Source organism: Equus asinus, chromosome 9 (assembly GCF_041296235.1).
Source record: "Equus asinus isolate D_3611 breed Donkey chromosome 9, EquAss-T2T_v2, whole genome shotgun sequence".
Taxonomy (NCBI): Eukaryota; Metazoa; Chordata; class Mammalia; order Perissodactyla; family Equidae; genus Equus; species Equus asinus.
The window spans coordinates 87,294,684-87,312,571 of NC_091798.1; the positions used below are offsets into that span (position 1 = coordinate 87,294,684).

A 17,888-nucleotide genomic window follows, 5' to 3' on the forward strand; every position below is an offset into this window, starting at 1 on the left:
TTTAGATGAGATTTACATTTAAATTGCTGGACTCTGAGTAAAGGAGATTGCCCTCCATACTGTGGGTGGGCCTCATTCAATCAGTTGAAGCCCTGAATAGAACAAAAGACAGACCTCCCCTGAGCAAGAAGGAATTCTGCCAGCAGTCAGCCCTCAACTGTAACATTGGCTGTTCCCTAGGTCTCCAGCCTGCTGGCCCACCCTGCAGATTTTGGACTTGCAGCCTCCGTAATCCAATGAGCCAATTCTTTAAAATAAATCTCCCTCTCTCTCTCTGTTTTATATTTCCTATCAGTTCTGTTTCTCTGAAGAACTCTGGGCAATACAGCTGTAAAGCGGGGACAGATTAAGGGGTTGAAGCCTTTAAGTTCCTGCTAGGTGGGCAAGCTTCGGTCCCAGGAGGGTGGAGGCATCTTCCTGTATCTCAGTTGCTTCAGGGCCAGGTCAGAGGATCTGCAGCCAGGGAAGCCATGCCCTGGGGGCAGGCCAGACCTTGGGTCCTTTCCCTTCTCCACCCCACTCCCAAGCCGCTATGCCACACTAAGGGGCTAAATTAAGGTTCCTTCAGGTCCCTTTGGAAATTTCCTCAAGAAAAAAAATTATATATATATGTATATAAAATTCCACGGGAACACTTCAGTAAGAATGGGTTTGGGTAAAGTGTCAATTATTTGACATGCCATCAGAATCTTCTCAGGGGTTGGGAGGTTGAGTTGTGAAAGGAGCCTAAGGACAGCTGCAGGTTCAATGAAAGGACTGTCACCAGGCTCTGAACGAGGGAGCAGGGCAGGCAGAGGGCTCAGGAACAGACATTCACTAGTCTCAGTTTTGCTGAGGGTTGGGGACGCCTGCCTGCGCCCGTGCGGTTGTAACTGTGTATGTGTGTGTTTGTTTTTAATCTGAGTATGTTGGAACTAGTTTCCTGGGGGATTCATCAGTTGAGGTATCTTAGACCCTTGGCCATGGGCCATAAAACGCACTTGACCTGAGTAAGATATAAATACCTTCCAGTCCATTGATGTATTGATTTGTTTTTCTTTTGCTGTCTCTAGGTACCACACACATCCATAGCCCAGCCTAAGTTCCCAGAGAGCAAGGGCTGGCGTAGGGAAAGTCTGAGCAATATAAGAGCCCAAGGAAGGACCGACTTCACATTTATCCAGTACCTAAAATGTGGCAGACATTTAAATAGTGAGCTAATCTGCTCTTTACCACATTTAACAGATAAAGCAATTGTCTCGGATAGGTTACATAGGTAGTGCAGGATGTTATTTTAAACAGTATTTCCTGCTGTCTTTCCCTCTCTTGGTAAGTTAGGGGTTTATTGTTGGTTGGTTTGTCTCCTTGAAGCTCTAATACAATTAAGACCAAGCCCTGAGACCGAGGCTGAGCAGCCTAAGGAAGGGAGGAGGAACACGGGTGAGAGAAGAAGGAAGTAAAAGGTGGAGGGGAGAACGGACATAACAATTCCCCAAATAGACAACTTGAAATTGAAAGATGCTGAGTAATGTTGAATGTACAGTTTTAACTTTTTTCCTACTTCTGAGGGGGAATGGGATCTAGAACCTAAGTTATCAGCATTTTCCAAACTTCTTTGATCACCACTCACAGTAAACAATGCATTTGACTTCTTGACCAGTCAACACGTGTGTGTGTCTGGATGTGACTGCTGGCCACCTGCCTCCTAACACCCCACTCAGCCCTGTGGGAAAGCAGTGCTTTACTTAGTAAACAGTGATTGTGCCTCATTCTGTGGCTGACTTAAGTTCATTTTAAGCTTCTTCTGTTTATCAGTGAAGAGAATTGCCAAGGAGTTGATCATGGCAGAATCAACAGACATACACACACACACACACACACACATATCTGAAACAAGTTCCGTGGAACAATACTTAACCTTACCATATGCAAAGAACTCTATTATGATATTTTCTATTTCTTTTTAAAAAATGATTGTTGAGCCCATAAACTGATTTCATGACCCATTAATGGTCACTAATCTTGAAAAAAACACAGATTTATAGAAAAGTTATTTTTTGACTCAGCTAAGTAACTTGCTCAAGGTCAGGTAGTGTAAATGGTGGATCTGGGACTTTCCCCATATTTATTATGCTGAGTGTGAAGGAGCTGCAGGGAGAAGTCCTGCTCGGCAGTCAGAGGTACCCAAGACACAACCAGTCCTTCATCTCACAGACTTTCTCAGTTCATAGGGGATACGCACTTCCTCCTCCTCCTACTGGGATCCCATCTGCTTTCAGCTACAAAATGTTTCTTCCTAGACAAGTTATGGAACCATAGAGCTGCAGGCAAACTCTGAAGAAATTTAATCAGGAATTATCAAAGAGAATAAAAGAAAAGTACGTTCTCCCCACTCTAAGGGAACTTCCTATGCAGGTGTACCTTTGTTCAGGAGAAAAATATAACGTACGCCAAGTTCAAGGAGGCTAGGAGGTTAAAAAAAAAAAAAGAAACTGTCTTTCCTCTGGGCCACCTAATCCCACACCCAGCCGGTGCAGTCTCCATTAGGATGAAGATGGCGGGGAGCACTGAACCAGGACCAAAAACAGGGTAATTCTCCCTTCACTGACTTGCTGCTCCACTTCCCCACACTCTGAAACTTCTCGGCAGTGTTTTCCCCTCCTTGTTTATTTCTTTCACATTTTTCCCCTTGTCAATTTTACTTTGGGGTGGTCTATAATGTTGAAAGAAAAATTAAAACCAAAACCCTTCCCTTTCGATGAGGCAGATGAGTGATACTTTTCCTGGGGAGAAAGGCTGGTTGCCCAGAAATCTGACTTCCCAAGCATCTCCTTTGACCAGGTTGAAGTCTTTATCTTCAAAACACGCACTCCTTTCTCTTAGGAGTGTTTCTAGGCTGTGGTGAGCCGCTTGGGAGAAGGCCTAGAATAAATCTGATCTGAACTTCCCTCACACTTACAGCTGCATGTCTGTTGTGCTACTTCTCTGAGATTTCTTTCATTCCTCATTGGAACAGGAAAGGGGATTTGGCTGGACGAAGCTGTCAACTGATCTCCCAGCTCTGAGCAACCTGCCTCTGTTACTTCCTCACTCAGGCTTTGAGCTCTAGTCACTCTGGTTTTCTTGGAGTTTGGGGAGCAAAAGGAGCTCTTTCCTGCCTCAGAGTCTTCGCATAAGCTATTTCTCTTCCTGTAAAGCTTAGGCATGGTTCCTTCCACCTTTGGAGATCAACTTAAATATCACATTCCCAGGGAGATTTTCCTCAATCACATCCTCTAAAATGGGTCTTTGTTATTTCTTATCTTGGCTATTGGTTTCTTTCATGATACCAATCACAATTTGTTAATAGTTTACTTAACTGTCTTTGTTTCTGCCTCCTCCACTGTAATGAAAACGTCCGAAAGGTATAATCAATTTTATGAGTAGACAGTGTTACCCCCCTTTACACATTAAGAAATCTCGTTTGTCTTGTGACTAAGATATTGTTGGCAGCCTTCAACAAAGTGAGCTCTTTGCCAAGCTTTTCTTTCTCCCTACTAACATTATTCATTCAGTTATTCATTTGTTCCCTCAGCCAGTCAACAGATACTTAATGAGCACCTACTTAGTTATTTTGCTCCAGACACTGTGCTACAATGATGAACCAGGCAGTTCTTTCTCACTTCCCTCCATGTTGCAGCCAGCCAGAATGATCCTTCTCAAGTGCATTTCTCTGCTAAAAATCTTCATCTGCTTCCAAATGCCTTCTGGATAAAATATGAGCTCTTCGATATGGAGAGCCATGCAGGCCCTCTCTCTGTGACCCAGCACCTCCTTTCTCCCCAACCACATCTTTTGGGGCTCCTCTCCTGCCCTGGGCTCTGCTGGGTCACAAACTACAGGAACTCCTCTGGAAGGAAGGCAGGTAGCAACAACAAAGTTCCCTTGGGCTTCCTTTTTCTCTACTCTCTCTCTCTTACTCTCTTACACACACACACAGAGCCTGGGACAATCACTTACAATGGTTTCTGGGTTGCTCGTAGAGAAACTAGCAAGTCTATTTCTCTGCTGTTGGTCAGACAGCCTTTTGCTCCTACTTGCTGGGCTGTGGGCTTTTTCTAATTGAGATTTCAGTCCCCGTGCAGCAGGGGTTGAGCTGGCCCTGTAATGCGAGGGTAGGCTTTCATAAAGGAACCCCGCTTTGCCAGGTCACATTGTGTCTAGTGGTGTCGAAAACGGCATGAACTTCGCTCATTCCAAGGATACTAACTGTCCACCAAGTGCTAAAGAAGAGGATGTCAGGAGCAACAAACGCAAGAGCTTTGTATCAAGAAGCTTTTCCTCTGGATGAGGCAGCCCCTTGAGTCCACACCGTATTCGAAGGGCCAGAGAGAAGGGAATTTGAGTCTTCCCAATTTGCAAATATTTATTTCTTACTTTCAATTCCACCTCTCTTCTGGATTGCTCCTATAGACCCTTATAAAACTTTCTCCTTTTCATTTTGTGCTATTTGGGGCTCGTTTTTAATTTTTTTTTTTTTTGGAGGAATACCACGAAAAAAGAACTAAGAGGGAAGAAATTTCTTCAGCTTTTCTGGAAACTTGCAGTGGCTTGTGTTCTAAATGCTTTATGCTTCAGTTTCTTCATCTGTAAAATGGAGAATTAGCAAAATTAACGAACCTTTGTCTTTCATAAAATGTCTTCTAGGATAGGTGCTGTGCAAGTAATATGCTATGGAATGATAGCGTTTTGTTAGTGTTTATCAACATAATTTGAATTTTCCATTAATTGGAATTAATCCTGTTTCTAAGGAAAGACCTTTCCAATTAAATCACTGGTGTGCGACTTTGGGTGGCGGAAGTCTTCATTTTGCTTTACTTCTAATAAAATGGGTTCCTACTCTATTTTGGGTAAATTCTTAATTTGCATCTTCCTTTGGCCAGTTTCAATGAAGAAGTCTCACCTTTTATGTAGTCTCTCTAAACATTCTTATTTGTATTAGAAAATTTTCTTTCGCATTCTGCCTCTTCTGCTTGTTGAAAATCACTTTACAGCTGAAGGTTAATAGCAATGTTTATTCAAGGTAATGCTACTACGTGCTTTAAGATTTTAAAATAAAAACAAATAACCTTTCATTAAGCCACTATTTTAATAAATCATATTTTATTTTTATCCTGGATTCATGATGTTCCTTCTCCTTAAGAATTGAAATTATTTGGAACACTACTAGCCCAAAATGGTGATGAACTACAAAGCTATTTATACTTTTAGCTTTCTCATAAGTAAATGTCCACCTTGTTCTGACACTGACCTATGTTTTAATGCTATTCCTCCACTTACAAGCCTTTCAACCCATGTAAAATCTTTTCTTTTCTTGAAAAGGATAAGATTTTTCAACATTCCTAAATATGCCTAGAATCGAAATCTCAGTTACTTTCCAAACACTGTTAGTCACTGAAGTCATGTTCACAATATTATGTAAGTTGGAGTATCAATTTGTCCCTTTCTAAGTGGTGCCAATAAAATTAGCAGCCTCAGAGGGCCAGCGTGTCCTGACCGCCTGTGACCTATTTACTCACTTGATGGCTTTGGGATGCTTTGAATTTGAACCCATTTGGTTTGGGATCCAGACAATTCCTTGCAGTCAGAAAACGCCTAAGCTGCTTTCTTCTGATTCAAGAAGATCCCTAGAAAAAAACAAAGGTTCTGGATTATCCCTCCCCATTCTAAAATGATAGGTTCCAAACAATTCAGAGGGGCTAGCTCTCCTCTGTGAAACTCTTCCTATTCCCCAGGTACCCTGCTAATTTGATCATAATCCTGGGGGCACGTTTCAGAATGATATCAAAGGTATATAGTCTGTAACTGTCAATTAGGAAGTTCTTAACACATAATAGCTCCCCTCCCTTGAATCTCTCTGACTGGTACAAACTTAAACTAGGTCCTCCAGGATGTTTCTAACAAGATGGTCGTTTAAACTCCCTCTGAACAAAATCAGTCTTCAAGCCTCAAATAATCTGCCTGTAAATCTTTATGGCTGGAATGCTGTAGAAACAGGTGATGGTCTAAATGGCCCACAATCAGGTAAGGGTTCTTGGCCCATCGTCTCCCTGGTGTATACCTATGGTAATTTGTGGGCCTCAGGTTACTCATATTAAGTGTTTAGCATGGTAGCTGGTTCCATAATGTTTAACATGTATTAGTGTTTGCTTTCTTCCTTCTCGAGAAGATCTTCCTTCTCGAGAGGATTTGGAGTATGAGAAGGCTAGGGAAAATATGGCAGGAACACGGCCAGTAGACTCCCAGTCAGGCAAAAGGTATTTAGCTTCATTTCTCTCCTGGAGAGCAGAAGAGTCCCGGCACACACATCTCTTGTGCCTAAGGGGACTCCAGTATCAAAGCTCTGTTAGCTGCCTCCCAGCTGTGTTGTACCAGATGTGGGAGGAAGAGGAATGCTGATTCTGAAACTAACCTGATGCAAAGTCTGGGATTATGATGATCAGAGCTCCTGCAAAAAAAAATGTCTTAAGGATAAGTTGAAAAGTGGGGAATTTTGAGCAGTAATTTTCTGCGATCTGAGAAGCAAAAGGAATTGTGGAATAAATACTGTTAAAATTGCTCCCTCACAAAGCTTTCTGTAGAGTCCTGACAGTCACTCTCGTCACTTATGAATAGTGACGGTGTGAGATACAATCCACTCAAACCAAAAGCAGTAGTCAGTCATGTCAAGTTTGTGGAGGGGAGATCAAGGCAGGTTTTACACTGCACCCTGCCCCTGACACACACTCGTAAACCCTCTCTTTATTCAACGGGGCCTCTCTGCCCGTCTCTCCGCCATGTCGCTAGACCCACCCCACAGCAGCCCTCCTCTTCTTTTCTGCTCCTCTCCCCTTGTAATGTAACGCTCAGCCTTCCAAACCCCACTCTACCTCCCCAGTCCTCTTACAATGCTTTATGCATAGCCACTAAACCAAACTTCTCCCCTTTGTCCAAACTCCCCTAGCCACGGGCAGGTGCTCAGCACAAAATAACTCTCCAAAGTAACCCTGAGTTAGGTATGCTTTGTGGTAGGCTCGGCCAGGTTCATCCCCTCAAGGTGGAACCAAGTGAGCCAGCTGATCCTTGCTGAATCCTGTCTCCCAAGGAAGAAGAATAGATCTAGGTGGTCTAAAGATGCCTTCAGGGTTACGGGTACCTTCACATCACAGGCTCTGAGGAGCCTGACTTGTATGGAGGGCCGTATAGAGACTCAGAAAAATGTATACTTAAAAAATGTGTGATAACTATTTGTTGATTTTCATCTTGTCCTCTCTGAGCTTCCCAAATCTCAAAACTTTTTACTCAAAAGCATTCTCAAAGTAGACCTACTGAAGATTTACTAGGCTGGATGGAGGAAAGAGTTTTTTTAATCACAAGCTTCATAGGAAACAACTTAATAATGCCCCTATTATGCATTTACCCCCAAATCCCTTTATAGGTAGGCCATCAGCTGGAAACTCCTTTTCTTTGACCCCTTCCTCCAGGAAGCCCTTGGCCTTGCACCTGCCTACTCTCCTTCCTTTATTTGGCATAGTCTTCTTGATCTGCACAAAGCCTGGATCCCAGCTGGAGCCTTGCTCCTACCCCATAGCAGGCGTATGAGAGTTTTTATAGCAAAGCAAGCCTCTTCTTACAAAGGAATTCTCACACCAGCTGGTAAGAGGATAGTGTTTTCTCCATATGTTACATAGCCTTTATTGTTTGAAAGGTAATATTGTGTTTGTTGAATTTAAGTATATAGATTCAGATTCATCTTTTCAACAGGTAATTACTAAGGGTCTTTTATCTGCCAGGCTAAGGGCTAGAAGCTGGGGCTACAGCAGTGAGCAAGACCCAGCAGCTGCCCTCAATGAGCTCAGTACCTGGTAGAGAAGAAGGACAAGAAAACACGCATTTCAACTTGGAGCGTTAAGTGTGATCTTGGGGGATATACTGGTTGTTATGAGAACACTTTCAAGAGTCATCCCACTCCATCTTGAGGGAGAAAGTTCTAGGAAGTCTTTCCAGAGAAAGTGACACTAGTAGCAGCCAACAAGATGAACAGGGTTGGGGGAGGGGGAAGGTGGAGGCAGCATTCCAGTAAAGAAACAACAGGTCCAAGACCCAGAGGGGAGAAGTAACATAGCCTGCCCCAGGCTGTGACAGCTCCCTGTGGTTGCAGCACACCACAGAGCGAGAAGGGCGAGAAGGGCAGGAGGGGAAAAGGATGAGGCTGGAGAAAGCAGCACCGCCAATCATAAATGGCCTGCAATGCCACATTGAAGACTTTGGGGGTTTTTTACCTAAAGTTAATGGGAGAGACCTTGAACAGGCAGGCAGCATATTTAGATTTCAATTCTTCAGAAAAAAACTCATTGGCTGCAATATAAGCCAAACTAAACCAAACCAAACCAAACAAAAACAAGGAGTATGTGTGATAACCGATATGTTTGAATGGTGTACAGGTGCTGTGAGGGGCTGACTGCCCACCGTGGCCAAGGCAAGCTCAGGAAGGCCTTCTAGAGCAGGTGGTCTGGGTAGGGAGGGGGGCCCTGCAGCAATGCAAATACCCCCGCTTGAATTTGTTGGTTTTAGTCTGATGTGTGTCCTTTAATTCTTGAGAACTTTGAAGACAGTATTACTCAAGCATCTTCTAAAGCCACAGTCCCATTTATTATTTATCTGAAGCTCCTGATGGCTTTCTTTCTTGTCAGGGATAGAAACCTGAAGGAATTTTAGAATCCAGAGGATAACTTCCTTGAATAAATTATTATAAAATTTTCATCTTTGAGGAAAATAATGTTAAGAGCCTTAATCAAATTTTGATGTCATTTCCTGAACGATCTACAAAATCCTAAAATTCTACAAAAATGTTAAAGAATGAAGTTTTGCATGATCATTAATTTATCTCTTTTTCAAGAGAAAATAGTTTTTCTCCTCTAATGAGAGCAATATAATAAAAATTGAATCTAGTAAGAGCAATTTGGGTATGTAGAAAAGGAAAATAATTTTGATAGAAATGGATGTCAAATTTTAGTTTGTCAACAAAGAACTGTTAAAAACAATAATTAAATAGTGTTGAACACTTACTGTGGGCCAAGTGTGATTTTTGAATTTTGTCATTAAATACTCAGAATAGTCCTATGAACTACACACTGGTAGTACCATCATCCCCATCCTACTATCAAGGAAGCAGAGGTTCAGAGAGGGTGTGTAATTTGCCTGAAGTCCTGCAGTTACTAAGGAGGAGAGCTGGGATTTGAATAAGTCTGTCTCCAGAGGTTATGTTTTATTTCTTGTTGCTGTCATTCTTCTTTTTAGAGACCCTGAGGATCTTAGTTCCTCCCTTTGGCCTAGATATTGGATATCAACTTCACAAAAGGCTAAAGTAAAGATATATAAGTAGAAGGCTAGTACAGAAAGGATAGCTTGTATTTAATAATCCTATAATTCCATCAGCGATTCAATAATTTAACTTTAACATTAACCTCCATAGTCTTCCCTTCTCTCAGACCACCAGCATCTTTATTGAAGGTTGTAGGGTATGGCCCTAAATAATTTATTTTTCCTAGATTTATACAGTTCTGTCCTATTGGATTGTTTTCCATTCTCATCAATCTGTGGGCCATTATTGATTAAGCAGGACTGAACACTTCTTTCAACCTGAATTGTTTTCAGTTGTTGGGCAGGTGGTTTTCTGTGGTGGAAGGAGTATAGTGTAAGGGTGAAGAGCGGCTCTCGCTTTGAATCCTAGCTCTATCATTTAACTGCTTGCTGTATGTGCTTAGAGAAATTAAACTTCCCAGAGCTTCAGTTTCTTCATCTGTAAAATGGAGATAATAATACCTACTTCACAACATTCTTGACGATTTGGTAAGTTAACATCTGCAGGCACCTGTCAAGCATTCGAGAAAGAGTAGCTTTATTTATAGTGACATCTGCTTTCTCTAATGCTCCCGTTGCTTAAACTATTGCCATAGTTTTCTCAACTCTGGCATAGTTTGTTCACAAATATTTCCTCTTTCTTAAATGGCATCATACGTGCAACCTTTCTGAATAAATGTTTGATTCAAAGGTTGACAGTTGATTCTGGTGGTGATGATTACAGGGTAGGATTCACTGGCTTGAACTGCCATCTATAAAATGTGTCCACCAGAATCAAACGTCCACTTGGCTCTGTTTCAAGCTCAGAACTAGGTGATGTTTTAGTGATCTGACATTTGCTAGAATCCTGGAGTTCTCGGTCCGTTCAGTCTCCTGTTGACAGGTCTGACCATTGGCTTGAATCTGTGCCACAGACTCAAAGGTTATATTTGCCTTTACAGCTCAGGAAATGGGTTGATTTTTAGGTACAATGCCAAGGGGCTGAGTGTAACACACTTGAACTCAGACAAATGACAAGTGTATCCCCTTGTCTGTTGGTTTATTGACTGATTAATTTTTAGAACACAATCCTTCTCTCAGGATCAGACAGGCCTTCTTCCCCAGCAATCTGTGGAACTGGTGACTTCCTGCCTATGCATCATGTGGGGCCTACATGTAAAACACCGGTGATTCCTCCCCTTTTTTAAGATATGATTCACATGCCATAAAATTAATCATTTTAAAGTGTGCGATTCCGTGGTGATTAGTATATTCTCAAGGTTGTGCAACCATCACCACTAGACCCAGTGATTCTTACTGTTCCAAATCCATATACCCAATGGAAGAGCAAAATTTTCACCTAATATCTGTTTACCTTTACCTAAGTTGCTGGTGCAAATAATCCACTATTCTAATTGCAGTACTTAGCTCTTTAGGACATTTTATCTTGCATATTAAAGTGCGGTTATTAATATGAATTATAAGCAAGTTCCTTTTTATTGAGATGTCTTCTCCACTTCCAACCATGCAAGAAATGATTGTGAAATACATAGAGCCTACACATGTTTAATTCTTTGCTTCTCATACATTGAATTACTTTTCTTCTTGAGTATAGAGAGCATATACCCAGAAAAACATCCTTCCAGAGGGTGAGACTGAACACCCCCAATTCCATTACCTTCTAATATTGTCTTTTCTTATCAATTAGAGGTAGAAGTGTTAATACCCATATTGCTTCTTTGTTTCAGTGATCCCACTCACATTTGGTAAAAACTAATTTGTTTTTCTTCGCATATTTATCTTTTCAAATTTAAAATGTTTTATTTTCAGTGTAGACACTATGGCACTATCTTTTTAAAATGTAGATTTTTGAAAGAAGAGATAAATATGTGCCACGATTTGTATATAAAAATACTACTGTGGACCAACAGTATCCATGTAGATTGTTTCCCACTAGCAATGAAGGATTTCTATCAATGGTACAGTTACAGGTATAGGAAAACATAAATATCCCAGGCCAGACAGGTACTAGCCAGTTAATGCCTTTGCAGACAGCATCATGTTGGCACAAATAGCCCTTCAGTTATTGGTTGATATGAAGCTGGTTGGTTTTTGAAGGAGGTATCAGGGATGAACACAAGAGTCTAGAATATTTCACATGTGAAGCTACAATATCACCCATAATCCCTTCAAATAGTGATAAAAATGGTGATGAAAAATGAAGACAATACTAACTGCAGTTCAACAATCCTGGTGGTGCCATTGCTATATACTGGGGAAACTAGTTTCCATTTCACATCCAAATCTACTGTGAATCTTTCTTTCATTCTACTGTTTACTGAGCATCTACTCCGTATGAAACTTGTGTTAGGTACTGTTTTGTTATGGATCATATGATCCAGTGGAAGAGCCCATGCACTTTCCTACGACGGTTATAGTTACAAGGTCAAATTCCATCCAAATTACTTTTGGAATAGGAACATCCAAATTGTTTTATTTCACCAGAATTGTGTTGTATTCTATATGTTTGAAATAAGTTATTGCCTAAAGCTGGGAAGTCTTTTTTAAAATAGTGAGGTTTTCATGATGATGGTATTTACTGTAAGGAGATCTGAACTGTAATATAATACAATTACAATCATAAATATAATTATGAGTGTGTAAGTGCTGAGGGAATACAGTCGAGGAGATTAATTAGAGACAGGTGGTTCTAGAACTCCTCCACGGGCTTCTGATGGATTCAGAGGAGATCCTGGTTCTCACTAAACCTCTCTTTGCTCCCAAGGGACTCTTCTACTCCGAGAGCTTATGATGGAGAAGGTAGGCGTCTTTGCATTTGCACCCAAATCAGAAGTATCTTTTGGCTCCAGCTTTTAAGTCTCACCTTATTTCTTTAAAATAACTAATATTACTAGCAAATACTCTATTATCCACTAAAGAACTTATCTTTGAGAACTCTGACGATGGAAGTTTTCCCTAATTTTGAAAAATTAGCATTTTAAAAGAAAGTGACATGCAGAGGACTGGAGTCAAAACCCCCAAACTCTGTGGAGGAGAGGCATGCTTAATGATGGACCCGTAAGTTGTGAAACATCCATGGATCCCAAGACGGCCCTCACCAGGACACCGTGGTACCTCTCACCTGGCTGGCCATGCATGCGGTCTTACTTACACTGGAGCAGGGATGTCACCATTCCACATGTTTTGTCTTTCCATACACCTACTCATTTGACAGCCTTGCACATTTGATAAGAGACTTTCCTAATACTGAGCAAGGGGTGAACTGATGGGTGGAAGCTTTGTTTTGCAGTAAGTTATTCAGATGGATATAAACATCGTGACCATCACTGACACTAAAAATAACAACTAACTCAGGGAAATAAAGATAGCACTTGGTTTTGCTGGGTACTCTTAGCACTCAAAGCTTCAGGATGCTTAGCACAGCAAGTGGAAATTAGAAGTTCCTGCATAACCTTACATAGACTGTCCTTCGTCTTGGCATTATTTTAATGTATCAATATGTGTTTAATTGCCATCAATAAGAAGCTGAAACAAAACTAGTCAAAACCTAAGTTGAACCAGAAAGGCGAATTTTGTGGCGCTCTAACTCCAAAGGTGATATAATCAAGCGTATTGTGTTGACCATCAACTGCCAGGAACAGCGAATCCCAACTTCAACTTGGGGATGACCCGCTGCAACCCCAGGCGAGTCACTTAAACCCTCTGCTCCTCAGTTTCCTCACTTGTATCCCTTTAACACGTATGCAAAGACCTTGCAGAAGAAGACTTTTTAAAAATGACCTTTTTAAAGCATCTGAATGGGAAATCGTTTTACAGGAACAAAGAAACGAAAGTTATTTTTTAAAAAAAAGCAAACTTCTAGCCTGGGTTGATTTTACCTCAGTACCAAATTACAGTCTGTTGCCATATAGGGTTAGAAATCAGCAGTCAAGCAAAAGTGAAGTTCCAAGACTCTGCATTGTTAAAGTGCCAGCAAGCAAAAGGTAGCTTGTCGTGTTTCTAAACCACCGGCAGGATGGGTGCAGGCTGAAGCAGGCAGCAAGTTAAACTGTAGGCAGGATGGAACAGAGCCCCAGGGTTAGTTAACAAGAGGAGGTAAAGGTGAATTGGGATCTATGGCTCAACAAAGTGGTTAATTGTCATCACATGACTCAAATATGTTTATTTCTTAAACTTTCACCCCAGACTGAGGTGGACAAGGGGCCTCTTTTTAGCTACAGATGACTATTAACAACAAACAAGGAGAAAGGAAGAAAGAAAAAAGTGAATACAAGAAAGAAAAGGATTGTGATTATTTGTGTTATCAAAAGTGATCAACAATCGATTCTTTAAAGGCTACGAGAACGTATCACCATTATTTTCCAGCTCCAGCTCCCAGCAGAAACTCCCTGTAGAAAAAGGCTCATAGCAGCTACACAGACAACAGAGAAGGAAGCTGCTTGCTGTAGCTGGCACCTTCAGGACGGCAGACAGCCAACGGGGCATTTCACCCTGAAGGTGTAGGTTTGATTACGCAAAACCTTCACTTGGTCATTTTTTAGGTGTTTTAACAATGCTGATGCAAAATAGAAGTAAACGTACAGGTGCCAGTTCCCAGTGTAGAACACTGATAAACAACTTACCATTTTGCAGTGGCTGGTCACATCTGGAGCCTTTTGGGATGCAAAAGTACTGGAAGGATTATTGCAAAACTTAAAGACACTTTTGCTGCCATTACTTTGTTTTTAACCTAAATTAGTGAAGGTTTTTTTGGGGGGTGGAGAGGGAGTGGTTTTTTAGAGAGTCATAATGCTTATATCATAAACTTCTTTAGTTAAACACTAAACAAATAGCAAAATGGAAAAGGGGGTAAGGTTTGGAGTAGTTGCTAGAAAACTTTTCTAAATTGACCTTAAATAGACAGAGGCTGGTATAAAACTGTGGGCCAGTGGATTAGGGTTTATTAATTTTGTTATGCTATCAAATTTCCCAACTTAAATAACCTGCTTAAACTTGATTTGTCATTGTTGATACCTCACCTTACAATGTTGAATTAGCGTGTAATATGCACAGTGTTAAGAAGAACAGTATAAATAGAAGTGCATGGTTCTTATTCTTTATGGTATTATTGTTTTCCATAACCACAAAAGAACATTAATATAAGAATATGATATATTAGAGTATAGTTGATATTTTGACTCATTTTTAATAAAACTCTTCTTTTAGAATATAAATATTTCTCTATATTATATACCCACTTTAAGATCATTTGAGCTTGGTACCAGGACCAGATGTAGATGGATGGAGAGAGTCTAGAGAGAGTACCCTTTAGAAAAGTATGTCATGCTTCTTGCATGTTTTCCATCAGGTTACGGGAGGAATGATTATTCCTGTGTGTACTAGTCGTGCATGATCCTCTTGCTCTCTTTTCTTTTTGTGCCCCTCCGTTGAAAACATGCAATCTGAATCTTAAACTGCAGGCTGGTCATAGCCACTGAAGTCTGGTTTCCAGGAGATTATTTGCTAAATCTACTACAAAGGAAATCAGACATTTTAATGAACACACATGTTTTTCTATAGCATTCCATGGACTGACAGGGCTGGAGATGTCTGAAATGATTTGGTTGGACTCATCGCAGTCCTCCAGAAATCCTTTCCTGTGATATCATGTCGTACATTTCTCACAGGGCTTACTTGTCAAGAACATTCCTCTTTTAAGCTCCATAACAACTTATGGAGCTCAATAGATTTTATTACTGACCATCGAAGCAGTGTGCCCGGTATGTGAAGCATGCCAGCTTTCTTCATGCAAATGAGCAGATATGCTTAACAAGTCAATCTTGAATTTATGTGATGAAAAAAGCCACTCTGTCATCTACTCTGTTAGTACATGTAGACACAAGCACAGGCTGGCTTGGACATGTATTAGCATCAGATGTGACTGCACTGAGAAAGTAATTTGTTGCCGAAATACGCATAGCGGAATTAAAGGGGGCCTCTGTGGTGCTCTCTTCAGTTCCAATCCCTTCTGCCTGAAGTCTGATTTTAAGTCTTACGTATCTCCTCTTTTTGACAGTAATGTAAGAAACTTTCTGGCTCACTAGGTCAAGAAGTCAGAAAGAGCTTTATTTTTCTTTTTTCTAGTTTCCACACCCTGCTTATTACTTTGTAGTTATATTATGTGGTTTGCTGTAAAAAAAAAAAAAAAAAAAGTAATCACATGGTGAGTGAGGGGAAGGAGGAGATGACATTTGCCAAGTACCTGAGATGTGATGAGCTCTTTCCATAAATTATCTCATTTATTCCTTACGACAAACTGAAAGAGAAATATTATTCTCCTCAATGTATACATGAGGAAACTGAGGCTGAGAGGTTAAATAACTTGACCAAATTTACTGAGCTCATATTTAGAGGAGCCAAAACTTTGATCTAGGACTAACTCTAAGATTTACGTTGTTTCTATTTTCTGTGCTACCTCCTATAGATTCTGAAACTTCACAGAGGGAGAAACAGAGGGAGAGAATTCCTTTGGAGGGTAACACCTCATATTGTTTGAAACACATTTTCAAACCTTAGTAAAACTATGTGCTGCAAATTGAGCCCGTTCTTGAAACTTCTATGATCCAGTTTGCGTTTTACAGAACTAGACCTGGAACCAAGGTACTTCCCATTTCCCCTGCCACCATATGGTTTATTGTTTTTGCTTCTCTCTATACATCTCCTCTACTCTCCAGCATTCTCTGTCTACTCATCAGCAGGCTCATGGTTGAAAATGGCCACCACAGATCCAAATTTCTCATGATCACTGAATTGCCCTCTAACGACACTCTTGAGTCTCTTTAATTTTGAGAGATCTGATTTCTCACTGCCTTTGAGTGTTCTGGGTCAGGTGTCCACCAGTGTCCCCAGGAAGGTAGGCACAAACATGATTGCTATGCCTACCTCTTTAGTAAGAGTTACAGGTATGCGCAGTCTCTAGATAAAGGGGCTCTGAGTAAAGCAGGCACTCCAAATACATCCCCAACCATAAATAAAAAGCATATGAATATGACTTTATAGTTTTGGGAATATTTTCATATAGTCTCCTTTGATCTGAAATTATTTATCCCCACTTAACACTTAAGGAAACTAAGACCAACTGGTTGAAGGTCATTTGGCAAAGTAAATGGAAGACCAGGACTAGAAACCAAAGCCTAGGGCTTTCCATCTTATTAGACTGCCTCTTTGTCCATGGAAATGCACACAATTTATGGAAGAAAGTTGCCGTTGTGGTGATTTTAAATCTACAGTTAATTCACAATTAGCATTCATGAATGAATTTGCTAATCTGAAGTCACAGTGGGCTTTAGCTTCCCTTCATAGTACCACATTTTTGTGTTGTACCTAAAGATTAGTACTGAACTCTGCTGGAAGCTTGTGATTGGGTTTTCTTATGTTGGTATGGTACAAACTTATAGGAATTATGGATACCACAAAAAAAGTAAGTTGAGTAGACTGTTTCGGGCTGTAGAGTAATTGTAGTTCAATTTTGTACGGGCAATAGAATATGCCTTGAAAATGTCACGTGACAGTTTTGTGAAGCTGGAACATTTTGATTAATGGAGGCACAGGGTGCATAAAGGTGGGGATGTCCTGAAGAACTGTCTTTAAAACGCATGGAGAAACGAACCCTTAGCCAGGTCTACACACAGGCACACTTGTGCCAGTTTTTTTCAATGACTCCTGAGCCTCAAACCAAAAAGCAAGAAAAAAAATTTGAATGAAGATGCTTGGAGTTATCCTCTTTGCCCAGAGATAATGCAATTTCTCTGTGCTAAATTTTGTTATTTTTTCCAAAATTTAAAGAAGAGGTAACATTGTGAAGATGAAAGGAATTTATTCCCGTCCTCAAGAAAATTCTAGTGTAATGGACCCATTGGAATGCATCAAAATATAAAACGTTTATTTATTTCATTCCTAATGGACATATCTGCTGGCAATGACCACCATGGCAAGAAAGAGATGGCAATTTTTCATGCAAGGGCATTACAAATAAATTCCTGTAGTGCTTTAAATGTCTGGAGAAGTCTCTAGAAATGGACCTTAAATGGTTACACAGTTAACATTCAGATATCAAAGAATTCAGCAAAATAGAAACTGTTTAAATATTAAACATCAAATTTTCCTTCTTTCAAAGGACTAATAACTTAGCAGTAAAAATTGTCTTTGAAATCTTGCCATCACAAGGTCTCAGTCAGGCAATGGGTTTTAAATAAAAATTTGCAAGCAGTTCCTATTTAAGCAAAATTAACAGCTGAGCAAAGAGGAATGAATTAGCAGCCTGCCCTAAACTCACCTTGACCAGACAACTGTCCACTCCTTGGCAGCACAAGCTCCTCCTCTGTGGAGCTGCGTGCAAAGCGAAAGCGCCCAGGATCGATGCCGTCAGGGAAATGCGTCTGCACAGAGGCAAAGCACTAATCAAGTTCTCCTGCAGCTGCTGACCTAGCCCTCACCGCTAAAAGAAGAAACACGCAGCCGTGAAAGAGAAGCAGATGGTGGACAAGGAA

At 40.7% G+C, this 17,888-nt stretch overlaps 1 long non-coding RNA gene across 1 annotated transcript; it reads right to left on the reverse strand.

Annotated features, from left to right (window-relative positions):
• Positions 1–4,366: 4,366 nt before the first annotated feature.
• Positions 4,367–17,793, reverse strand: LOC139046305 (uncharacterized). The gene is made up of 3 exons (XR_011506148.1): positions 17,675–17,793; positions 5,538–5,645; positions 4,367–4,605 (listed from the first exon to the last, which is right to left on the reverse strand). It is a non-coding gene; the product is annotated as an uncharacterized lncRNA (long non-coding RNA).
• Positions 17,794–17,888: the final 95 nt, after the last annotated feature.